We start from the raw sequence: 27,973 nt of genomic DNA, 5'->3' as shown, positions 1-27,973 counted from the left end.
TTCTATTTTGGTTTTAATTATTCTTCTGTACAGCACTTTGGTCCACTGCAGTTGTTTAAAGCACTTTATAAATACACCCCCCTCTTCCCTTTTCTCTATCACCCCTAACCAAGCTATATGGTTTAGTTGCTATTTACATTTATGATCTTTTTTTTTTTTTCGTAATATGATGTTGTTGTTGTTGTTGTTGTTTGTCAATACTCTGTCATTGTTGTTGTTTTTGGTTTGTTATTTGTTTGAGTTTCCCTTTGTTTATGTGTTGTTGTTGTTTTTCTGTCCACATTGTCTTGTTAAGTATCACTAATAAAAATAAATAAATGAATGAATGAATGAATGAATAAATGAATAAATAAATAAATACAAACATACATACATACATACATAAATAGCTTTATAAATAAAGTTGGATTGGATTTTAAGGGCAAGACCCACATGTACGGCTTTGGTGGCAGTCTTCGTTTATCGTTTTTTCGTTCCTGACAAAAGTGGCATAGACACAAAAACCTCCGGTCAGCGACCCACCATAAAACATGCCGCTACACAGACCAGATGATCCAGAAATGTGTTTCAGCACATCATAAGCACCTCATACAGTTTGAACTAGCCATTTCATTTAAAAATGAAATTAGCAGAGGCTAAACCAGAAATGTCCCCCAACTGCATGGCTGCTTATCTCTTCCATAGAGATCAGGAACAAAAGGGAGGAGGTAAAGGCACAAAAACGGTAGTTATAGTGGGCGGTGTCACACTATAAATTACTCGTTGGGGAACAGATTCAAATTAAAAGTTCCACATACTGACTCGGAGGCCCATAATGTCAGTCATTAACCAAAACAAATGAAAACTAGAAAAGCACTCGGAGGAGTACCCCCACCCCACCCATCCCGATCACCACCAAAATTTAATCATATTTTCCTTGTGCCAGTATCAACATTTCCTGAAAATTTCATCAAAATCCGTCCATAACTTTTTGAGTTATCTTGCTAACTAACCAACAAACAAACAAACCATGAAAACATAACCTCCGCCGTTCCTTGGCAGAGGTAATAAAATGAACAGATTTCGTGTAATTATAACAACAAACGACGCACAATACCATCTGCATACCCACATTGCTGTGAAATAATCAACCCTGTTACACATACACCACCCCACAAATTTTTTCGGGCATGGGGGTGCTGTATGATAATGTGAGCCTCCAGAATTTACACTTTTAAAACTTTCTTTTCTAATAACCAGCATAGCTTGTACAGTTTTCAGTCAGAAAATAGACAGAAACAAAAAAAACGAAGCAAATGACTCTAAATTACAGAGATGTCAATTCACACAGGACTCGTATTACCATAGGACCTCTGTGTTTGCTGAAATAGGGGAGGTAATTTGCCGTGGAAATTTTACTTTACAAATTGCAGACATGACAGATTTTCACAGGATTAAGATCACAGACACCCTCCACTATTATCGCAATTGCCTGAAATCCAGGTAATTCCAGCCCTGTTTAAAGAGAGGCTTTAGACTGGGTTCTACCTCTTTCCATACAGGTCTCACATGAGCGTTTAACAGAATGCATACACACCATGTACAGCACATGACCCCTGCTACCGCCTCAAAGTTTTCCTCAGTGGGTTATTTATTATTCACTCTAGTGTACCGTAATATGTGGGCGTTTATCCAAGGGAATTGTATTTACTAACCGTTTGTGTCAAATAGATATACAGTCGCCGAAAAAATTATTACACCACCCTTGTTTTCTTCAATTTCTGTTCATTTTAATGCCTGCTACAACTAAAGGTACATTTGTTTGGACAAATATAATGGTAACAACAAAATAGCTTATAAGAGTTTAATTTAAGAGCTGATTTCTAGACGTTTTCCATGGTTTTCTTGACAATAACCAAAATTTAAGTCTTTACATCAGGGGTGTCAAACAATAAATTTGTTGTTGACCAGTGTTATGTATCCCCGTGTGAACGAATGACGATATATTCAGCAGGGGTCACTAGTAATACACTGAACAAAAATATAAACGCACCACTTTTGTTTTTGCTCCCATTTTTCATGAGCTGAACTCAAAGATCTAAAACTTTTTCTACGTACACAAAAGGCCTATTTCTCTCAAATATTGTTCATAAATTTGTCTAAATCTGTGTTAGTGAGCACTTCTCCTTTGTCCTTTGCTGAGATAATCCATCCATCTCACAGGTGTGGCATATCAAGATGCTGATTAGACAGCAGGATTATTGCACAGGTGTGACTTAGGCTGGCCACAATAAAGGCCACTCTAAAATATGCACTTTTACTGTATTGGGTGGTCCAGGGGGGTCAGAAAACCAGTCAGTATTTGGTGTGACCACCATTTTCTCACACAGTCTTCTTCATGAATTCTCTGAAACAGCTTTGGAGATGGCTTATGGTAGAGAAATGAACATTCAATTCACAGGCAAAAGCTCTGGTGGACATTCCTGAAGTCAGCATGCCGATTGCATATTCCCTCAAAACTTGTGACATCTGTGGTATTGTGCTGTGTGATAAAACTGCACATTTGGAGTGGCCTTTTATTGTGGCCAGCCTAAGGCACACCTGTGCAAAAAATCATGCTGTCTAATCAGCATCTTGATATGCCACACCTGTGAGGTGGATGGATTATCTCAGCAAAGAAGAAGTGTTCACTAACACAAATTTAGACAGATTTGTGAACAATATTTGAGAGAAATAAACCTTGTGTGTACGCAGAAAAAGTTTTAGATCTTTGAGTTCAGCTTATGAAAAACGGGAGCAAAAACAAAAGTGGTGCGTTATATTTTTGTTCAGTGTAGTAATCTGGTGATACAAGTAAAGCCCCACGATCCATACGTACACACATTTATTTTTTTTCACAATTGGACGGGAGGTTTGTGCCGGGTGGGACACTCTCAAAAATAGAGGTACAAGATCTGAACATTTATGTACCTATAAGTACATTTTTTAAGAATGTTCTCTCAAAAGTACAATATTGGTCTTTAGGAGGCCAGAATTGCACCTTTAGACTATGAAAAAGGGTCCAAAGTTATGTAAAGTACAAATTTGTACTATAAGGTACCCTGCAGCATTAAAAAATGTGTCTAGGTCGAAGACTATTTGTATAATTAAACTTTTTGGGTTGTTGACGAGAATTGCTCTTATAAGCCCTGACATGAGGTGTTTTGTATTTATATAGATGTGTGCATATGTATACAAATATGTGAATATTTCGATATTTGGCAAAGTATCTATAGATGTTGTATAATATTTGTAACAATAATAATACTATGTGGTGTAATTTTTTTTTTTTTTTTTTTTAATTTATGTCTTGTCTCAGATGTTTTGTTCTGTTTTATACTGTGCAAAAATCTAAATAAAAAGTTCAAAAAAAACAAAAAGTGTAGACCATGAGAATAGGCTATAGGCGAGGAGAACTGAACAGTAGGCCTAATTATAGTTAACCCATAAAGACCCAAACAACCACTGATGACCAAAATCATCTACCAGCATAAAATGTTTAATAACTTCTGATCCATTAAACCTATCAATACATGCAATAACTGGTTTTGTCATCTTTTAATAGTCATCAGATATGACCCATTTGGACATTCAGAGGCTCCATAGTTACTGTGGAAACACCATCATCTTCTACAACACTAATTCACTTGTAAAAACCCATGGAGTTGGATCAATGACAGTGCATGGAAACACTGGGTTTATGTTCAGGTAATAGTAATTTTTTTTGGAAAAAGTCACATTTTCTTCATTTTTCTCTGTTTTAGATATTATGACAATTTACTTTAATATGAGCTTTTATGAACATCTACATGACCAGTAAATTAAACATGGGAGAACACCTGATTTTTAATGTAGAAACGCAAAATATAGAGGGTAATATTATAATAAATGATGATAAATCACTTAAGCAAGGTTAAATAGAGAGAAAAATTCATTTTGGAACTGCCGCAAAAGTCACATTGGGTCTTTATGGGTTAAAACATTAGGCTTTGCGCATTATTTATTATATATCATACTGTAATTACTCTATATTAAATTTAATAATAATTTGTGTTTTAATTTAATAGCCCAATTAGCTCAATGATAATAGCCTGATAATTTATTTATCTTATTAGAACCTCTGATTATTGCCATAATCTCTGTTTTATCAAGTTTTCATTCACACCTCCACGTCTTGATGTCGTCTCTTGCCTATGCTGTTTTTTTGTTTTTTTTTTCTCAATTAGGCCACCGGTTCAAACTTTAACCCTTTCATGCATGAATAATGAGAACCTTAATCAATTTTTTTTTTCCTAGGTGTTTTTATTCCTCTTTAGGCATGAAAAAAAACCCCAATGTGATGGAAATTTTTTATGATTCTGTTTTTTATGGAGTTACAAAAATGTCCACTCAGTTGGACACCATGTGTTTATTTTTTGAAGAAAAGAAACATGTATTTAAAATGCAATATCAGAAAGTGATATACTGTGTGAAAACGATGAAATATTATTTTAATGCAGCTAATCTGATGTTTTGTCACATTTTAGCATACTTTAAAACTAGTTATTACTCACTTCATAGAGATAATGTGGAAAAAAAAAAAAAACTTTTGGTTTCAGAAAACTGTTAATTACAGTCTAATAACAACTAGCAATCGATTTACTCTCAAACATGTTACTGCAGATCAGGTTTATCAAGAACAGCGAAGTTGTTTGATATGCAAATAAAACCACAAAACCCATGAATATACAAGAGAAGAGCTATAGAATAACTGTCCACTGTAGTGACCACTGTCCATGAAAGGGTTAAACATCATGGCATTATCAACTATACAAGAGTTTTCTTTCTACGTCAAGTACTTAAGGTACAAAAATGGACCATTTCGAAAGGGTACAGAAATGTCTCTCAAAAAAGTACACCCCCAGCGACAAGCATTTGGACCCTTTTAAGTACAAGTATAAGCTGGTACCTCTATTTTTAAGAGTGCAGAAAAGAGCTGACCTGGGCTCCAGAACGGAACGTAGCCAGCGATACATATTAAAATAGCCGGCGAAAATCACTGGCAGCCGGCAGTTATTGAAACCCCTGTCTACTGGTATTAGACTTGATGTGTACTGCACCGCATACAAATCACCACTAGGGGAATCCTATTTAGATGTTCAATTTCGTTTCTGCCTCTGATTGGCTAACTATCTATAGACATAACCATAGCTTTCCAGGTGACACAAGATATGATATAACGTGTTTCCTTTGGCTCCGTAAGCTTTGTCCCCTTGGCATATGTGACTACTAGCATGTGTGTCCTACGGATATGAGTGAGAGGATTATCTGTTTGCCTACTGAGACCATATGAGCATCCTCTTTACACACAGCCTCGCCTAAATTAAATGCAACACCGCCAGTTTAACCCTTCGGTATCCGGGTGTGCCTTTTAGGCACACTTTGAATTTCATTTTAAAAAACTTCATTTCATTTTTCACAATTTAAATAAGGTTAGAATTCAAAAGTTGTTCATTTTTGCATGATCTTTAAAATTCTGGCCACCAACTAAAATGTGCACATTGTAAACAAAAGAAAATTACAAGATTAGCATCTGTCTCCCAAGTGTGCCTAAAACGCACTATTTCTTCTATTTGATATGTATGATTAGGGCTGACCTTGATTTACAAAAATAAAATAAAATTAGAGCAGAAAAATAAATCAATATATAATATTTAATAGTTTGATTTATAGGTGCGCATTTTACGCACACTTGGTGACAAATGCTAGTATTTTTGAACATTTGACCTAGCGCCAAAAATAATAATGCAAATTAACCAGTGTTGGAGTTAATCATTGACATATGCCAGGATGAAAAAATCAAATAATATATGATCCACTTTTTATGTAGTGTATTGAAAAAAAAAAAAAAATTGTTTGTTTTGCATCCAAAAAAAATGGTTTGTTTACATTACAAACACGGCATTTAAAGGGTTAAAAAATGTGACAATTATTGAGTATTCGGCATTTATATTTACAGCTCAAGTTGGTGAAATAGAAAAAAGTGTAAAAGAACTAAAAAGAAACTGTATGAACATTTTATTGACATTATTCCACAAGTGTGTCAAAATGGCACACTTGGTGCTTGCTGGACGGGATACCGGAGGGTTAAAATACTTAACAGATGTTGTAGTGACATCATGATCAAAAGATATCATTTAAAGGGTTAAAAAAAATAGAAAATGAATGATTATTTGATATGTATGATTAGGGCTGACCTTGATTTACAAAAATAAAATCAAATTAGAGCAGAAAAATAAATCAATATATAATATTTAATAGTTTGATTCATAGGTGTGCCATTTTGGCACACTTGGGGACAGATGCTAGTAATATTGTACATTTGACCTAGCGCCAAAAATAAAAATGCAAATTAGCCAGTGTTGGAGTTAATCATTGACATATGCCAGGCTGCAAAAATTAAACAATATGTAATCCAATTTTTATGTAGTATTTTGGAAAAATATATTTTGTGTTTTTGCATCAAAAAATATAGTGACATATGCCAGGATGTAAAAATCAAATTATATATGATCCACTTTTTATGTAGTACAGGGTGTCCCATAAGTCTCCATACATAGGAAAATAAACGTTTTTGACATAAACCGTTTTTATTTATATAATATGCTCTATATGACTGCCATTTTGTCGGGAACACATTTCAATGCGTGTCTGCTGAAGAACTATAAAGAAGAAATATATAGAAATACATGTTAGAACCATATATGTATGGAATGTATTATGTCTCCTATGTATGGAGACTTATGGGACACCCTGTATATTGAAAAAAAAATGTTTTTTGTTTTTTGCATCCAAAAAAAATGGTTTGTTTACATTAGAAACATGGCATTTAAAGGGTTAAAAAATGCGACAATTATTGAGTATTTGGTATTTTTATTTACAGCTCAAGTTGATGAAATAGAAAAAAGTGTAAAAGAGTTAAAAACAAACTGTATGAAAAATTTTTGACATTATTCTGCAAGTGTGCGAAAAAGGCACACTTGGTGCTTAGTAAGGGTACATTTACACGGCAACACTCCGCAAAGATTTCTCCTTTGCGTTATAAAATCATTCCGCGTTAAGACGAAGCCGCTATGATAACGATCTGCGTTAACATGAGTCCGCGAGGACGGCTGAATACGCTGTAGTGGCCATGCCAGACCAGTAGCTGGCGATGTAGAGCTGTAGTGAAACAGTGGTGGTAAAACATGCGCCTGCGCACAAACGATTTCCGGTTTAGACAGCCTTTAAATGAGGAGGAGAAGAAGAAAAAGAGGCAGACAACACTATTTACAAACAACAATGGTGAGTGGTCGTACAAAGACGCAGGACTTCTGTGTCTGGACAGACGAGCTGAGCACAGTTAGCAGCACGTATGTTGTTCTGAAACCGGCCATTGTTGTTGTGGTTGTTTCTTCTTTTTCTGCAGCTTTATTGTGTCATAGAGGCTGGCAAACCAGCTTGGAGGCACATTACCGCCACCAACTGGCCTGGAGTGGGTTAACTGGTGGTTTTTGGCGGTGCGCGCATGCGGTGACGTCATATTTTACCCCGGAACACTCCAATTCGCATTAACACGGAGCTGAAATGCGGAGCGTATCGATAACGTTCCACCCTGGACCCTGGTATCAAAAGTTTCCGGATTCAGGCACTCTAGGCACCGTTTCCATGTTAACAGAAGGCTAATCTGCGATTAAATCTTCCCGGAGTCGACTGAATCCGACGCCGTGTAAACGGCCCCTAAGGGCCTTGCTGGACGGGATACCAGACGGTTAACGATGTATGCGGTGAATACACACTTATATAAACAAATATATTAGCATTTTATCCTTACAGTGTTAGCATCTTTCACAATAAGCTTTCACTGTTCTACTCAGTAAAGCCCACTGATGTTTAATAAACGGACAGTGTTTTTCCAGATTGTTGCATTAAGTAACGTTAAGCCCGGTTCTAAACCAAACACTTTGTTCAGACTCTAGTACCAGCCAAAAGGATGAATGTTCCAATCATTCCTCTCTTGCTCTCAGCTTTCCCAAAGGACTGTGTTCATCCACTAGGTTGGATGGAGGCCAGACTCAGACATGTGAATGCACATCTCAAGTGTTATTACTCACCTAGATGCTCAATGGCCACTCTGTCTGCTTGGACAGTCGGGCCACACAATCCTGAATCCTCTTAACAGGCTTTAGTGAGAATGGCTGCAAACACTGCAGATTTACGATGTGTGCGTGGGAATATCTGTATATCTGGTACTAGAAATACTGAGTAGGAATTCAAAGGCAAATACACTGGGTTTTAATTTTAATGTTGGAAAATTCTGATTTAGTGATTTATTCTGAACATGCAATGAAATGTATTTATTTTTATTTTATTTATGCATTTGGCAGATGCTTTTTTCCAAAGCGACTTACAGGGGAAAAGCAAAATTTCAAAAAATAAATAATAAAAAATAAAATAAAATAAAACACAAGAATAGATTAGACATACAATTAAAAACTGTGTCGTACAGAAGAATAAAAAGCAAAATGATGGACTAAATTTAACCCTTAAGGGTCCACGGTCACGGCCATCTGACTGAATCACATGACATTTTCAACACATTGTAGCGTCGGAAGTCGGTCACATAGACCACTGGGGACAATTGTATTTGAAAGTGCGGACTTGAAACACTCTCCCACTTTTTATTTGATGTTGATAGAGCAAATACAACAGATATGATGGTTTGAACTCAGAGCAAACAAACATGAATAAAAGTATGAAAATGAGGTGGGAGGGGCTTTATATTTCATACTATATCTTTGTAATTTTTTGTCTTTTTTCAAAACAGAAAAAACTGTCCGAATCTGCAGATTCTAATCCACAGACTGCATTAGGGTCAAAACACGGTATTGGAAATGTCTCTGATGGGACATTTTAGAGACAATTTGACAGATTAGTGTTGCTAAATGACCCACATTTTTACTTTTAAATTCATCGCAATGAAATTTAATCCTTAAGGGTCCACGGTCACGGCCATGTGACTGAATCACATGACATTTTCAACATGTTGTAGCGGCGGAAGTCGGTCACATACACCACTGGGAATAATCGCATTCGAAAGTGCGGACTTGAAACACTCTTCCACTTTTTATTTAATGTTGATAGAGCAAATACAACAGATATGATGGTTTGAACCCGAAGCAAACAAGCGATATAACGTTATTGTAGCGATATAAAGCAAGCGTTATATTTTGACCATATCTTTGTCATTTTTTGTCCTTTTTCAAAACAGAAAAAAGTGGCCAAATTTGCGGATTCTAATAATACAGGTAAGGGTGAGAATGACCTCCACCTGAACCGGATGCAGAAACCGGGAGGACCTGAGGGGTGGGGTGTGGGGGTGTGGGACCGGAGAAAACACTTATGTAAAGATATGCTTTTATGTCAAATATTTGAGTTTATTTATTACAATTTTAATTTTATTACAATTTTTATTTTATGTACCTAATATTTGGAACCAATATTCACTTTTAAAGTCTTTGAAAAGGTTCGATAAGCATCTTTGTGTTATTTATGCAATAAATTATATACATTTTTCAAATCGAATTTTATCTATTTTGTGTGTTTTTTGGCCTTTTGTGTTGATATAGTAGGTTAAAGTGAAAAAATAATAAGGAGATGATATAGATGAAGTTGTGCTGAAAAAAAAAGATACCAAACATGGGTATAATAAATATTTCTTTATATAGTATATAAAGGCAAAATCGAAAGTACTAAAAAAAGCCAAAATAGGCTCTGACCCCTAAGGGTTAACATATATTTGAACAAGCAAAACATGCATAATAATACAAATATCAACAATCATAACAATCTTGGATAGAAGAACAGTACAATAGTTCCATTTACATGCCCGAAAAGGGGTGGGAAGAACACAAAATACAAAACAAAACAAAATGGAGTGTGTGCCATCAAGGAAAGATTAAAAAATGTAATCTGTTTTTTCAGAATTGTTTGACAAGTACAGTAACCGTTACATCCCTAATACTAACTATTGCGTGTTTCACCTCTCTTCAAAATAACGTAGCTATTCCTTCATGTAGCGCAAGTTTCCTTTTGACTGGACCTGATTAGCTTAGCTCCTTCCACTTACGTCAAGTTAACTCTATGAACAGCACCAACTTTAGTGATGTCATAAAATGTTCAATGAAAGGCATGAAAATACTAATGCTGTCCTCATCAACTTGGAAAGAATGTTACAGCTCTTCATCCTACAATTGGGGATGATTTCCTGATTTAAGTTCACATTCAGAGCAGGACATCAGCCTCCTATTTTATCTCTGCTGACAAAGCGATCATCACTCATGGCTTTGCTCGTTTTGCTTCCCTGCCACGCCCACTCAGGACCCACTGTCACCACATGGTCATCTAACATCATGATTTTACAGCGCCAGCAAAACATATTTCACAAACTCCTGCAATTCAAAGTGGACTTTTTTTTTGTTAGGTTAAATGGGATCTGACTGAATACACTGAAAATAGAATTCAGAATTATGTTTACCTTGGTGTATTTAATATATGAACTAGAAGCACTCGGAGAGCGCAGACCTCCGCCAAGGCTGATCAGTGGCCCCCCCTGTGGGCCCCCCACGCCAAGGAGGTTATGTTTTTGCCAGGGTTTGTTTGTTTGTTTGTCTGTCCGTTAGTGTGCAACATAACTCAAAAAGTTATGGACAGAGTTTGATGAAATTTTCAGGGTTTGTTGGAAATGGGCCCCCCGTGGGCCCTCCCCACCCCCGATCACCACCAAAATTTAATAATTTCTTCCTTCCCGTTTTCAACAAACCCTGAAAATTTCATCCAAATCTGTCCATAACTTTTTGAGTTATGTTGCACTAACGGACAGACAAACAAACAAACAAACTCTGGCAAAAACATAACCTCCTTGGCGGAGGGTAATGAATGAATGAATGAATGTTTATTTCAGTTAAATACAAAATACAAAACACATACATATTTTAAAAAACAACAAAACACATACATATTAAAAAACAAACGAACATAAAATTAACACATTTTGTAACTGAAAAAGGAAGAAGCTGAAGCCGGAGGCTTATTTCTGCTTCTCCTATTCACATCCTTAGTCCAAGTCCACACCTGAAGTTGCAGCAGATAAATACTTAAACACAAATTATACTTCAGTGTTATAAGTCATTTTGTAATCGTATTACTTTCATAGCCCTTCATAATTTGACAAATTAAAGTCTTTTTGAAACTCAACAGTGAGCTACACAATTTCACTTCATCCTTCAATTTGTTCCATGGCTTGACACCAATAACTGAAACACTGTGATATTTAACATTTGTTCTTACTTTACATTTTTCAAACACAAACATCCCTCTTAAATTATAATTGTTAATACTGATTTAATGCTTAATGCTGACCATGAGTTTATTTTCTTGGCTCCTCACAACTGTTAGTTTGTCAGACACCTGTGTCCTTCAAAACATGAATGTTTCTCTCAGTCAGCTTCTCAATTCTGCATATTGTAAGCTACTTTATCTCTAAAGATAGCACAATGTACAGTTTGACCTTTAGCCCATAGCAGAGCATGAGCTCTCTCAGTTCTGGAATTCAACAAAGAGTTACTTTCCAAACTTCCCAGAATGACTCCAAGGTCTTACATTCTGTCCTGTGTCCATCTGACATTCTTTCTTTTACTTAGCAACAGCATCATACGTCATATTTTATATTAACCAATCCCATGTAAGCTTAGCACAGCCTCTATAAGTTAGACTGATTTTCTGTATTAGTTAGAACTGACTCTTGAGAGAGGGCGAAGCTTCGTCTGTCAGTTTTCTCATTTGTGCACAAATAAACGGATTGCCTGATTGAAGCAAATCCATTCTCCACGAAGTCTTTGTTGTTTTCCAACCATCACATAATGTCCTTCTCTAACTTAAAAATTTTCTGAATATAAAAAGGAAGGTTTTACTTTTAACGCGAAACATAAATTCCATTGTTTTTAAATTACAATATCAAAAAATTTTAGTAAACCAGATTCTACAAAAAGTGGATTACTTAATTGGAGATAACCAGCTTTGTTTATGACTCTAATAGCTTTTTTTTTGGAGTTTAATCATATATATTATTATATACATAATAAGAAAATAATCGTATTCTTATTGAGTTTGAATGAACTGTTGTATTCACAGAGGGAGTGCTTCTCTTCCATGAGGTCTACCTTGTTGCAGTGTCATTTGTATAGCGCACTACTTCATATCCTCTTCCATTTTATAGCAGATGGTATCCAGAAGCAAGGTTACATATGCGCTTTTGCATTTATAATAGAAAAATATATTCTGAAAAAAAAAAAAAATCAGAGGACAGAATACAGCCCGTTATTATATAAGATGTTGAACAATGGTCTCTATTTTATTCAGAGTTGTTTGGAAACTAAATTTAAGATTCAAAGCTTTTTTTTTTTATTGTTGATTCACTAGATATACAGGACAAACAGAGAATTTAGACACTGTTTTTCTCTCATCCTGTTAAATGCCATACATTAAAAAAAGAGGTAAAAAATAGAGTAAGAATTGAATAAATGAGCGGTAAGAATAAATAATTGGTACTCATGGTTTCAGGGTCGTAGATGCCAGACAATTTCCGCTTTAGTATCTGAGTTTAGAAAATACTCATGTAAGTAGTCAACCATTATTTCTTCGAATAAAGCAAAACTAAACTATATAATAGAATTAAACTGGAATTGTAAAATAGGTGCGTGTTGTGAAAAATGGCAGTGTTTTCAAAAAATAGGGTTTTTATGAAGACAGATCCTGGATCTGTATGGAATATATTGTTTTTGTTTTGCTCGTCTTTTATTCAAAGTAATGACATATTTGGGTTTTGTAATTTATTAGAAAATCAAGTAAAATGGTAAGTGTTGAACGGAAATTCCTGGAGAGAATATATATTAAAAAGTCTGTGAAAAAAAGTTTTAACCCTTAGGGGTCTGAGCTTATTTTGGCCGTTTTGAGTACTTTTGATTTTACCTTTGTATACTACAGGGTGTCCCATAAGTCTCCATACATAGGAGACATAATACATTCCATACATATATGGTTCTAACATGTATTTCTTATTTCTTCTTTATAGTTCTTTAGCAGTGGAGGACATGCATTGAAATGTGTTCCCGACAAAATGGCAGTCATAGAGCATATTATATAAATAAAAATGGTTTATGTCAAGAAACGTTTATTTTTCCTATGTATGGAGACTTATGTGACACCCTGTATATAAAAAAAATGTTTATTATACCCATGTTTGGTATCTTTTTTTTCAACACAACTTCATTTATCTCATCTTTCTATTATTTTCATTTTAACTACTATATCAACACAAAAGACCAAAAAACACACAAAATAGATCAAATCCGATTTGAAAAAGTTATATAATTTATTGCATAAATAACACACAGATGCTTAACGAATCTTTTCAAAGGCTTTAAACGTGAATATTGGTTCCAAATATTAGGTATGTAAAATTAAAACTATAATAAATTGAAACTATACTCAAATATTTGACATAAAAGCATATCTTTACGTAGGTGTCCCGCCCCCCCCCCCCCAACTCCGGTCCTCTAATGCAGTCTGTGATTCTGCCAGTTTTTCTGTTTTGAAAAAGGACAAAAAAATGATGTACATATCATAAGAAATATAACGCCAGCCCACCTCATTTTCATACTTTTACTCATGTTGTTTGCTCCGAGTTCAAACCATCATATCTGTGGTTGTATTGCTCTATCAACATCAAATAAAATGTGGGAGAGTGTTTCAAGTTCATACTTTTAAATTCAATTGTCCCAGTGGTCTACGTGACCGACTTCCGACGCTACAACATGTTGAAAATGTCATGTGATTCACTCACATGGTCGTGACCGTGGACCCTTAAGGTCTAAATTTAGTCTATCATTTTGATTTTTAATTATAAGAAATTTTTTATTTTAAGATTTTTTTATTATAAGAAATTATAAACTTTTCTTTCTTTCTTTCTTTCTTTCTTTCTTTCTTTCTTTCAAAAATTATTAATTTATCAGAACAAATGAACAAAAACTGGTTGCAATCAGGGTGTGAAGGGGATTTTAAGCAATATAGTAAAAAAAAAAAATGCTCCAGGAAAAAATCTCCTACCCTACCTTTAATGTGGGAGGAAATTATAAACTTTCTTTCTTTCTTTCTTTCTTTCTTTCTTTCTTTCTTTCCTCTGAAAACTGTTAATTTATCAGAAAAAAATTAACAAAAACTGGTTGTAATCGGGGCATGAAGGGGATTCTAAGCAGTATAGAAAAAAAAAATGCTCCAGGAAAAAAAAAATCTCCTACTCTACCTTTAATGTAGGAGGAAATTATAAATTTTCCTTTCTTTCATTCATTCTTTCTTTCTTCTGAAAACTGTTAATTTATCAGAAAAAAATGAACAAAAACTGGTTGTAATCAGGGTGTGAGGGGGATTCTAAGCAACATAATACAAAAAAAATGCTCCAGGAAAAAATCTCGTACCCCACCTTTAATGGCCTCAGTTACTTCCAGTGCAGGGTAATGAGAGCACATGTGGTAATGGAGTTACTCCTTGAAATTAACCTGTGTCCGACTTGTCTAGAGAAATGGATCAGCCTTGGAAAAAAGTATAAGAAGTTGCTGAGATTGCAAGAAGTAGCCCCTCCTTTTACGGACGCTGTTTGTTTAATAATATTGACCAGTTTCAGACTCGACTGACTTTTAATGAACTGCGGACCAGCACTATTGAAATTCAAGTCAATACGGGGAAATATATAATTAAACACAATGAGTTTTTATTCGTGAATTGAACTGTGTTGTGCATAGAGATTTAAGGGTGGACAGAGAAAGAGAGCGAGAGAGAGAGAAAGAGAGAGAGCCAATAAGTGTCTACAGAGATGTGGCTTATCTAGATGGATAGCCTTGCAGGGCTTTTCTTAACAGACTAAATAGTTTGTATGAAAACTGCTGCAGATGTGCCTGTTATGCCCAAGGCCTCTTGAATGTCAACAATGTTTTTTTGTTTTTTTTTTACTCATTATTATTTTCAACTTTTAGGAACTACAGACTGCTTCGTGCTTCAATTTAGCAGAGGTGCTGAGTAAGGAGGTGGTTAAATCATAGTTCCAAAACTGTATCGACTGGCCGGTTAATGTCTCCAAACGCTCTAAGTTTGATTTGATGTTGATTTTAGTGATTTATTCCGAACATGCAATGAAATTTAACATATATGCAGACGGGTAAAGCATACATAATGATGCAAATATCAACAATCATAACAGAAAGAAGAAGAAGTGAACTTATTTAATTCCATCCCCTCTACCTAAAATTATATAATATATATACGTCCCTTTCTTTTACATTACTCTTTTATACTTATATATCTATTCACACACAGACTCATTCATCCATACACACATACATACGTTTACATATATATCACACAACATACAAGTACACATATAATCTTTTACCAATGCGTTTCTTAGTTGTGCTGGCGAATAATAAACAAATAATAACTAACTCAAAGAAAGAAATATAACACTGTAAAAAAAAAAAAAAAAAAAAAAAAAAATCCTGTTGTTTTTACAGAAAAAAACTGGCAGCTGTGGTTTCCAGAACAATACTGTAAAAAACACATCCAACTGTTAAACATATTTATGGAGTAACATGTAGATTTAACATTTTAAACATGTAGATTTAACACTGGATTTAAATGGTAAATGGACTGCACTTGTTGAGCACATTTTCTACACCTTCATAGTGTCCAAAGCACTTTCCAAAACCACCAGGTCCAACTTGGAGCAATTTAGGGTTCAGTGTTCCATGGACACTTTAATATATCGACAGTCCAGCCAGGATTCGAACCTACAACCCTTCGGTTATTGAATGAGCGGTTCTACCAACTCTACCAACCATTAATTTACAAGATTAAAATGTTATATTGTTAAATGTTACTTTCTTTTTAAGTTTTATATATATGTGTGTGTGTATAAAAAGCAAATAGGCCGTTATCTCAACATTATGGTCTTGCAATTTAAACGGCACCACATTTTTCTATTTTCTAAAAACAATAGAAATGCATCATTTCTACATACAAATCTGGTTTTGTTCACATACTCTTCCCATAAAATATGATTGAGTCGTTAACACAAAAATCTTTTCAAATAAACAACTTTGCATCGTATTGTCACTTACAGTTTTTTTACGTTGCAGTTTTACAATGTTTCAGTGTTAATTCTACAGTCATTTTTTACAGTGTACATAAACAACAGTGAACATATGGTGAAAATTAATAACCCTCATCCCCATATCTTGTGAAAAACATGTTCTTATAAGTTTTTGAATTGGCTTATGTTTGAACATTGCTTGTGCTCGTCCCTCAATCTATTTTAAGTTGCACATCATAAAACAGCAAGAGAAAATTAAAAAAAAAAAAAAAACATTCAAACAAATAACATCATTGTGTAGGGGAGGTTAGAAGCCAAAAAAGGCTTATGTGAATACCTCCCAGGAAATAAACAATACACAAGAAAAACGAAAAAAAAACTAATTAAAAATACAAAATAAGTGAAATAATAGACTAAAGTCAAAACAATAAAAATGCAAATCAAATTACAAATCATCAAATACAAATCAAATGATATACAGCCTTACATGTTTCCACTCTATTCCATACTCTAACACCACACACAGATATACTAAAACTATAAGTTCTGAAAAATAGGAAAGTCCAAGTCGTCTCACAGTCTCTGTTTCTACTGGCAATGACCCAGACTCTGTAATGAGACATTTCAGAGCCTCCTTCTGCTCACAGCATGTGATCTAAAGTCATCTCAGGCCTTTTAAAAACATCATAAGGAAGTGACTTCTGTTGTAATTTCTCCTTTAATGTCATTATCAGTAATTCTTATATCATCTTCATGTGAACAACCAATCTTTCTTTGTAATCTGAAAGTATATTTCCCCTTTTTTTTTTCTCTGAGCTCATTAATACAATGTAAATAGTAACGCTAATAATAACATGCACAGTTATTGCCCCCCCCCCCCCCCCCCCATGATTTCCTCTGATATAAATCATGCATTTTTTATGACATTTTCCCTTAGAACAAAGACTGAAATCTAGAATAGTAGCAAATACGCTGTCCCATTTCTTATCCGTAGCACAGTTGCGATAGTTTATCCTCGTATCTAGCAGAACAAACATTTGGCACAGCTACAATCACTAGAACTGACTCAGCAACACTTCAGCAGGTGGTTTAATACTTCACTGCCGAACAAAGGTGACTAAATTGTGTCAAATGTATCCCCATCTGCCGTTGCTTCATCTGCCGTCCTGGTAACTAGCGTGTGTCTTGTCTAGTTACTTTCTAAATAATCTGCCTTTCATGCACATCTGTGAGATGATTGTAGTTCCTGCAGCATGGCTTCAGGGCACATGTACGACACACACACGGAGTCAGTCACATGAAACCAAGTCACGCTTTTAATGTTATGTCCTTATCAATAGTTGATTAAAGGATTCTAGTGTAGACACACACAACTGCTACTTTGATTTATTATAACAACAGAGATGCAATTGAATTTTTTAGAAGGTTGTTGAAAGCAATAAACAAGACTAGCAGCGTTCAAACCGACTGTTTTCAGTTCTATGTAGATTGAGATACTTGGAAAAGAAGCGCCTGCTGAAAGCTGCTGATGCAAAAATTCTTCCAAGGTAAAGGCTTGTCCAGCAGCTTCATTATCATCACATCATCACATTCATGATAGCAGTCTGGCTGCACAAATGTGGATGCTGCAGATTAATGCAGCAACTAGACATCATAAATGCGAGTTATTTCTGGATAACAGTCGTGACCTACTCTTCGTTTACCTTAACCTAATGTTTTCAACCTTGGGATCGGAACCCACGTGGGGTCGCCTGGAATTCAAATGGGGTCACCTGAAATTTCTAGTTATTGATAAATAAAAAATAAATAAAAAATAATAAAAAAAAAAATATATATATATATTGAGTTGACAGAGACAACCACATCCATAAAAGACATGACAAACTGTGAAGCTGAAACTGAAGCACTGTGGTTCTGTTTATCTGTCAAATGTTCATTGTGGTCGGTTTCAGATGCTGCAGCTCTTTCATAATTCATAGTTTGAGTTCTTGTTTGTTCAGTATTAATTGTCAGCCTTGTAAATCCAAGCTGGTCTGACTGTACATATCCTGACCAAGGAAAATCCAATTCTCACTTTGTGCAGTAATCTACACCTGGCTTTTCTGCCTCCGTCCATAATAATATACATTATATAGACTAAATGTGTCTAAAATTAATGTTTATTTGCAACACAATATAGTAAACTATTACATGATCAAAAACTAATTAATTTTAACCAAAAATTGTCAGTTTTGAATTTCGGTTGTCTCCGGAAATTTGTGACATTAGGGGTCACGAGCCAAAAAAGTGCATTTACAGAACCACAAAGAAATTACGGAACTAAAGAGAACGGTGATATTTGTCATTATTTTCATTCAAAAATCAACTTGTATGTGAAGACTTTCTTTGCAATGAAGAATACAGATGAATATTGACCCTTTTTCTTAAAAAAACAAACAAACAGAGAAAACAGTGTACTTTGTATCAGTGATGTCCTGTGTAATATGTTGTGAGACTGTTTCGAATAAAAATTTGAATAAAATAAAAGAATACAGACAAATACCTTCAGTGTCTTAAAATTAAAAAGTAATCTACTTTATTACTACTGCTACTATTAAAAAAAAAAAAAACAAAAAAACATTTGTAGTATGTACCTTTATTTAGGCGAAACAGTGCACATTAATGAATACATTTATACATTCCTTTCAGTATAAACATGTAAATATGCCGGAGTTAGCACCAATGCTAATTTTCATCCGCAGTCCCCACATAATAAATAACAGAGATCTGTGCAATACGAAACAAAACAAAACAATACAGTGTAATAAGTGCAGTAGAGTGCAACACATTGCAAAACAGTATACTTCAACACAATATAGTACATATCAAGAACTAAAATAAACATTTACTACTTAAAAGACAAAGAGTATAGTCTACATTTTTACAACTGCATAATGTCAGAATCACCTTATGGTTGCAACAATTTTAACAAAATGTGTAAAAAACAAAACAAAAAAACAAAACTAAATAAATAAATAAAAATAAATTAAATAATAAGTGTCTTTAATTTCCTTTTGCTTTTTGACATAGCCGGATTGAGCCACTGGAAAAGGGCCCAAGAGCCATATGTGGCCCCAGAGCCACAGGTTGACAACCCAGGGTTGGGGTTAGCGATTAGCGGCTAGTGCATTGACACCCCATCAAATGGCGTTAAATAATACGCGAAAGGATGAAAATGTGTACATATAGCATGCCAAATGCAATAAACTGGCGTCACATACAAAGCGATTTCTGGGCTCTGAAATTCAAAATTTCAACCTTAGTGTATTATTGGAGGACAACAATACTTTTTTTTGTGACATTTTCAATTTTTTTTTTTTATTGTCATGTAGAAATTCAAGGTTAATGAAGTTACCATATTTAGTTCCTTATCCCTAAATGGCCAAAAAAAAAAAAAAAAACAAGAAAATAACTAAACTAACTAGCAATTTCTGGGCTCTGAAATTCAAAATTTCAACCTTAGTGTATTATTGGAGGACATACCAATACTTTTTTTGTGACATTTTTCAATTTTTTTTTATGTCATGTAGAAATTCAAGGTTAATGAAGTTACCATATTTAGTTCCTTATCCCTAAATGGCCAAAAAACAAAACAAAACAAGAAAATAACTAAACTAAACAAGATGTATATAGAAAAAATATAAGAAAATGGAAAAGAGGACCATGTGTTTTAGAACTTTAGAACATTCCAAAAACATAAGTTCTGCTCCAGACACCTGTACCATTACTTCATGGTACCTAACAAAGCAGGTACACTTAATGTTCATGCAGAGGTGGACCTTCCAGACCCTGTAGACCGCATCGGACCTTAGATTGTTGACTCACTGTCCTCACTGTAACTGTTGCTGCTACTGTCTTGTAATGCATGCGGAAATGACCAAAAATAGTCACTTGCCCGATAAAGGGTTAATGATATAAGTTGTATTTTTGTGAGAAATTCAATATTTCTTGGTCCTTGGCAGAAACACACAGGGAGGCTGGTATGTGCTCTTTTACCCCACATGGTAGATGTCTAAAACTATGATTCATGACCCGTCTGACTATAAACAGTATCCTCTCCAGAACCCATCCCAGACAGTGATCCAAGCACACCTTCCCTTTGTCAAACAGGAACAGCTGCCAGTGTTGGCCATCTCTTCTTCTGAGGGCATGGAGGTAGACCACTATGATCTGTTCTCCTCTCGAAAACTGTGAAGATGATTTTAACAGATCCCAGCTGAGCAGAGTGTGGAGTAGGTGTATAATTTTGGACAGGATCTGGCAGGAGTCCATGTGTCTGCCTTTGTGTCCAGCTCCCTTGGGAAACAGAAGAGTGCATTTTCGGCACAAATACTCCAACTAAAGAGGCCAAAGCTGACATGGATAGCAGTGTCTATTACAATGGCAAGCTGTTCTGCTCTGCTTTACTGCCAACATAGAGCCGATGGCATCATTCAGAAACATCCACTTGTTTAGATGCTCTGTCAACATGTGTCTGGAATGTGATGTTACTTTATATTTGCAAGGCCGTGGCTCAGAAGGTAGATAGAGTAGGTTGTCCGATAACCGAAGGGTTGGTGGTTCGAATCCCGCTCTGTTCCAATCATGTGCCGTTGCATCAGTGGCGATTTCTCATAGACTGCAAGGGAAGCCTGGCTTTACGAATTACGAAAATTAAATGGTTAAATATGTTCGGTTGTGTTGACATTTCATTGACTACAAATGTGTTAGAACACGTTCATCTCACAGACGAGTTCGTTCAGAATCAGCTTTATCACAAATCAACGGACTCGATGTTGTTCACTTCTCATACATTCCCGTTGCGCTGTTTTCTCATTCGATCTCTGCTCAGTGCATTTGTCCGTAGGCTGGGCGTCTCTGGGCTTCAATGGGACTGAGTGGAACAGTTTTTTTCATTGCCTCAAAACTGGACGGTAATTGGATAAATGCCACGATGTTGTCCGCCCCGGACGCCGGGCGTCTCTGGGGGTGAATGGAGCTGTGGGCAGAGCTTAGCCGGGCTGGACACCAAAATCCCACGTGCTGATTGGAGGATCAGTCGAAAGGCGGAATCCCATTTGATTGACTGCTGTTCAGTTTAATACCGCCGCGCATTCTGCTGTGAAATCAGAGAAACCACTACGAAACTACTCGTTCATTTCTTGCATTATGAATAAAACACACTTATTGTTCTTCCTTGTTTCAGTTTAACATAATTTCAGTGTTTAGTTGTTTCAGTTACATAATTTAATCATTTCTTGTTCGAGTTTAATATCGTTTTGTAGATAGTTAAATCAATCAAACTGTCGGCTAGGTCGGAGTGAAGGAGCATCTCTAGTTTAAAAAGGCTGAAGTCTTAAACCCACAACACAATGGGCCAAGGCAATCTAAGCAACCTAGCTCTGCTGGACATTCAGAGGACACTGGTCCAGTCCCTGGAAAAGACCTACTTGGTACGATAAAGTCACTTACCATTTTCTTAAAAAGTAATGGAGGGCCAAATTTATGTTTAAATAACTTGACAATTTTTTTATTTTTATTTTTTTGATGTAAGCCGCCACTGCATTGCATCCTTACCAACTTTGCCTCACACTGGTGTATGAATGCATGGGAGTGTTCGGTGGTGGTCGGAGTAGCAGTTTGGTGCAAATTGGCAGCCACACTTCCATCAGTCTGCCCCGTAGGGTACCTACAAGATAGATAGATACTTTATTCATCCCAACAGTATACACAAACTTAAATAAAAAAAACTTAACCTTTGTTTTCTTCAGTTATTTGTTCATTTTAACGCCTGGTACAACTAAAGGTACATTTGTTTGGACAAATATAATGATAACAAAAATAGTTCATAAGAGTGTAATTTAAGAGCTAATATCCAGATATTTCCATGGTTTTCTAGACAATAACCAAAATTTAAGTCCTTACACCAATAGCTATTGCATTGTACTGCCAAAACGGTGCTTTTAGGTATTCCATGTTTTGTTTTCTGTCTGTTTTAGTCACATGATAAACACCGGAGATAGTACTTCATTGCATAACTATTGTTTTTGATGACTTTTGATGGTCTAATACAGTGTTTTTCAACCTTGGATCGGGATCGACCCCACGTGAGGTCGCCTAGAATTCAAATGGGGTCACCTGAAATTTTAGTAATTGATAAAATAAAAACTTACTAATAAAAAATATATATGGTGAGTTGAGAGAGACAATTCCAATCTATAAAAGACATGACAAACTGTAAAGCTGAAACTGAAGCACTGTGGTTCTGTTTATCTGTCAAATGTTCATTGTGGTCGGTTTCAGATGCTGCAGCTCTTTCATAATTCATAATTTGAGTTCTTGTTTGTTCAGTATTAATTGTCAGCCTTGTAAATCCAAGCTGGACTGACTGTACATATCCTGACCAAGGAAAATAAAATTCTCACTTTGTGCAGTAATCTACACCTGGCTTTTCTGCCTCCGTCCATAATAATATACATTATTAGACTAAATGTGTCTAAAATTAATGTTTATTTGCAACATAGTATAGAAAACTATTACATGATCGAAAACAAATTAATTTTAGCAAAAAAAAAAAAAAAAAAAGGCTTTGTTTTGAATGTCTGGGGTCACCAGAAATTTTGTTTGTTAAAATGGGGTCATGAGCCAAAAAGGTTGAGAACCACTGCGATAGATAGATTCTTTACATTTACATTTGCATTTGGCATGCTTTTTCCAAAGCAACTTATGGGATAAAAACAAAATAAAAACATAAATTAAAAGAATAGATTAAAGACATAAACCAGCTGTGCAATTAAAAACAGTGTCATACAGGAGAATAAATAAGAAAAACGATAAACTAAACTACCAGAATAGATTAAAAAAAAGCATTAAACAGCTGCACAATGTAAACACAGTGAAATAAAAATACCTAGTAAAACAACAGAATAATAATAATAAAATAATAATAATAATAATAATACTTTATTCATCCCAGAGGAAATTTACAGGTTCCAGTCAGTATCCACAAACTTAAATAAAAAAACTTAAAACAATAGTAAGAAAACACTTCAAATACAATAGTAAAAAACACAAAGACTGTTGCGTCAAGAGAGTCTGTGCAAAGGACACAGCGTCCAAATGTAGTTTACCACCATTAGAGTGTGAATGTGAGAGCGAATAAATAATGGATCATAATGTAAAGTGCCTTGGGTGCCTTGAAAAGCGCTATAGAAATCTAATCCATTATTATTATTATTATTACTATTATTATTATTATTATTATTATTATTATTAGTATTATTATTATTACTATTATTATTATTATGAGGATGCCTTTCTTTTACTCTTTGCAATGATGCTCAAGTCTCACTTTACATGATAGTTTGTAAGGGCAAATGCTATGTAATAGTACACTTTAGATCAGTGTTTCTCAACAGGTGCGTTGGGACATCATTGGGGGGGGGCGTTGTGAGTGACAAAACTGGGGGGGGGGGGGGGTGCTTGGACAAAAATGAGGGGCATCAGTCAGTGTCATTCATCACAATGTGTAAGTATGCATGTTATCTGCATGAGAAGGGGTGGCAGGAGGCTTATGATGAGGTACCTACTGAGCTAAATAACCCCCCTCCGCCCCACTGCCCCAAATTCTTTGTCAGGTTAGAGGGGTGGGGAAGGCACATGATAACCTGGGGGCATTTGTTCAAAAAAAGTCGTGAACCACTGCTTTAGATGACGGTAGAAGCTCTAAGTTTTTCGGTGTAGAACTGTGGTCGAGAGCAGGTGAGTCATTTTGGACTTGCTTCAATCTGCCCCTATTTTTGACTCCGGCCAAATCCTAGTTTCTAAATTTAGACCGCATCCTCCAGTCTCTGTGGTTTCCACGATGCTAATTCCCAGATTAGCTCTGTCACAATACACAATCTGTCACTGCTCGTGGCTGATAAATGTGTGTGTGTATGGTTATGTATTTATTACACGACGAGAACAAATCTGTTAACACAGTCCATGGAGACAAAATGCAAGTTGTGTAAATAAATGTTTCAATCTGACAGTTAAAGGTGGGTAGGTGATCCTGTAAACAGTTCGAGCAAGCTACATTTTGAAAATACACAATTCAAAGTCCAAACCCCTTTCTTCAGACCCCCCAAACCCCTTTCTTCAGACCCCCCCCCCCTTCCCGCAAAACACCTCCAGAGTACCGGACTGTACCAGCAGAGGGGGGAGGGACAAATGGCAGTTGAGTTTGATAGACATGTCACGTTCAATCATTTCGACGGGCCGGTTAAAATGATTGGATGGTGTTTTTTCAGTCCTGTCTGTTCCACAGGTGACTAAAATTCTTTATTTTTGTGTTAGAGCATTTAATTAATTGGTTGCAATCGGGGTGTGAAGGAGATTTAAAGCAATACAGTAAAAAAAATACTCCAGAAAAACATCTCCTACCCTACCTTTAAGAGTTGTTTCAGGTTAGGAATATGTTGGGGTAGGTGAGAGTAAGGCTACGTTCAGACTGCAGGCAAATGTGGCACAAATCCGATTCTTTTTACCCATATGTGACCTGTATCCGATCTGTTAAAGACAGTTTGAACAGCACAAATCTGATTTTTTCACTTTCAGTGGTTCTAAATCTGATATGCATGATATTTTGCAATGCGACTTCAGTCTGGACAGCTGGGTCGCATTTATCCGACCTTTACGTCATTGAAATGCAACAAACGTCACAATTCTGCGTCCCAAGAAGAGAAGCGGCAGGAAAAACATACTTTCTTCCATAAAAACAGTGCGTGCCTGCATGGTTACGTATTACGACAGGACCTATTTTGCGCATGCGGGTCACTTCAGGGTCGCATTAAAACCACAGGTGCCGCTAACAATTGTAGGCACCATGAAAGGAAATGTTGTGGATTTTCATTAAATTCAATATCTTGGTGATTTATCGAAGAAAGGGGGTGTGGTCCATACATAACGACACTTACGTTAGCGTGAAACAAAACTGAAACTTAACATGTTTTCAATGTCCGACTCCTGTATCCACTGCTCCATGGGCCCCTACAAATGCTGGGCCCCATGAATTTGTCGTGGTTACCCCCTTATCGGTGCCCCAGCTTAAAATTGATAGAAGTGTAATATATGCACACAAAAAACTCGGATTTCACCCAAACATCTGAATAGTGCATTAAGACCTGCTGTCTGAACGTACTCTAAGTCTCCAGGAAATGAATGCAAATCAGTGTAAGGTTTCCCACAGATGGAAAAGGTGTGGTTTTTGTGTGTGTGTGCTTAATTCTAGTATTTCTGGTCAGATCTCATACATCTTTATTAAATACAGACCAATTAATCAGTTCAGCCAATTTTATAAACTATCAGAAGCAGCAAAAGTTAGTGCAGATGGTTAATATGAGGCTTCTCGGTTGGAAATGTTCCATTCATTTGAAGAAAAATAATAGCTCAAAAAACCCTTAAGTTTTCTCGCAGTTAGTTTGATGTTCTGTTCTGTTTTTCTAATTCCTTTGAGCTTGATTTTTTTTTTTTTTTTTTTTTGTGGTGATTCACATTTACTTATTTAGGTATTTTTTACTTTGAGGTTGAATAATCGGCTTTCTCTTCTCTAATCTATTATTATTATATCAGCTGTTAAAAATTTTGTATCAGTCAACATCCTTTATTTATTTATTTATGCATTTATTATTCATTTTTTATTTATTTTTCTCTTTTTTACTTTTTTTTTAGTTTTATTTTTATTTATATATTTATTTATTTATTTTTTAATCTTTTTAAACATCAAATCATCAAATCTTCATGTTAGGAATTAAAAGGCAAATTATCTCAACCACGCCTCTCGTTATCCAAATAAGTTGATAAAGTTTTGGTGTAAGTTTCAAAACGGTATAGTTTCTGACAAATGTATGCGTTTTAACGAGTGTTATTCTGTGGTATAGACGTCTGTGTTTGTGAAAGTTAAATAAATAAGAAATGGAAAAAAAACAAAAAAAAACAAATATGCAAACAAAAGCCCCCCCATTTACACCCACCAGCTTCTCTTTGAACACTCAACGGATATGGTTTGTAATCTGTCTCGGGGGGGGGGGGGGGGGGGGGGGGGGGGGGACTGCTGGAGTTTGCTCAAACCCCATCTGTTTAGCTAGCGAACAAACCTGATGAATGAGATTCTCTGGTGTCTCATGCTCATGAGCAAAGCAGGGAAACAACAGAAGGAAGGTTGGAGGATGACTGCGAGTGTACATTTGAGAGTGAGGCTGCATTTATTTGTCTGTTTGTGTTTGTGTAATTACAGCGAAGGTAATCACGAATTTCGCCAAAACTTTCCCAAACAAGGTCAAACCTAACGCCCAGTCATCCTGATGGTGGATGTCATTACTGTTCATTTATATCTAAAACAGTGGTTCCCAATGTTTTTTGGCTCGTGATCTCATTTTAACATCACAAATTTCTGGCGACCGAAGACATTTTTCTCTTGAAGATGTCTTAGCGGGGCCAGGCGGGCGAAGAAATCTTTCCATTCTCTGTTCGGTCCAGTTTTCTGAGTGTGACTGTGTTCGGGCAGCAAGGGTACCGCTACTAATTACGGACCTACAGAAATTGACTACCTTGTCAGTGTGTCGGACCTGGGGGTGGGGGTGAGGGTAATGTACGTGGGGGTGCGGTCCATAAACAACGTCACTTACGATACGTGAAAAAAAAAACAAAAAAAAACGAAACAACATGCTTACAATGTTCACCTCCTGACTTTTACAGCTTCTTATACACCAGATCTTACACAAAATTTTCACAACTTCTAATTCTAACTGCCCCCCCACTGCTCTATGGGCCCCCGCTAATACTGGGCCCCATGATTTTGTCATGTTACCCCCCTTATTGGCGCCCCAGCTGGAAAGGTTGAATGATCGGGTCAGTCAAGATATGCCCTCTCAGATATTCTGCATTTTATTGAACCTGATTTTTATTAGGAAAAGTGTGTAGTGTTTTAATTATAATGAAATATATTTGAATTATTAAAAAAAAAAAAAATTGTAATTTTTTTTTTTTTTAGCAATTACTAGAAATTTCATCCAACCCCATTTGAATTCCAGGTGACCCCACGTGGTGTTGAAAAACACTGATCTACTAGCTTAACAAATGTTTGGCTCTGTTAGTATAGGATAAAAAAACACCTGTGATATCAGTTGAGTCCATGTTAGGGCAGCACGAGTAATTGATTTTGAACGTTAATGTTAGCGACCTTGTTCTCAAGTGGTGTCCCATATTACAAAACAGAGGCCAGGTGGAAAAAGATCACAGATGTGGCGGCAATTCATCTCACAAAAGATATGGTCGCTGTGTGTACAGTAGGGGTGCAACGGTACAGGTAGCCCATGGTACAGTCTATACCACGGTTTTTGTTCAGTTTCGGTATGTGTTTTGTGCATAAAGACAACATTTTTTTCTCCCAAAATTATATTTTTATTTTGCTTGACAGCAAAAATGAATTTCACAGTAGGAACAAATTCTATCACTGTACTGAATAAAATAACACTTTGTTATTCCATGACTACTTGTACACAATCGTATCAAACAGGCATGTGCACAGATGAGACATGACAGTGAAGAGACTTAAACCTTCGTGAGTTTGTTGTGGAGGCACAACAGTGATTGGACATCAGTCGCCTGTAAAGTAGTATAAAGCACCAATGCAAATATATCGCAAAACCAAAAACCCGTGGTCCATAAGGGCGGATT

The 27,973-nt window shown here is 35.9% G+C and overlaps 1 protein-coding gene across 1 annotated transcript in view; it reads left to right on the top strand.

Moving 5' to 3' along the window:
* The window catches only part of LOC115412869 (zinc finger protein Helios-like), a 67,196-nt gene that overhangs the window by 22,523 nt on the left and 16,700 nt on the right, over window positions 1-27,973 (top strand). The window lies entirely within an intron of this gene.

This window comes from Sphaeramia orbicularis, chromosome 21, assembly GCF_902148855.1.
Source record: "Sphaeramia orbicularis chromosome 21, fSphaOr1.1, whole genome shotgun sequence".
Taxonomy (NCBI): Eukaryota; Metazoa; Chordata; class Actinopteri; order Kurtiformes; family Apogonidae; genus Sphaeramia; species Sphaeramia orbicularis.
The sequence above is the reverse complement of the archived record's forward strand: the minus strand, read 5'-3'. Positions and strand labels throughout refer to the sequence as shown.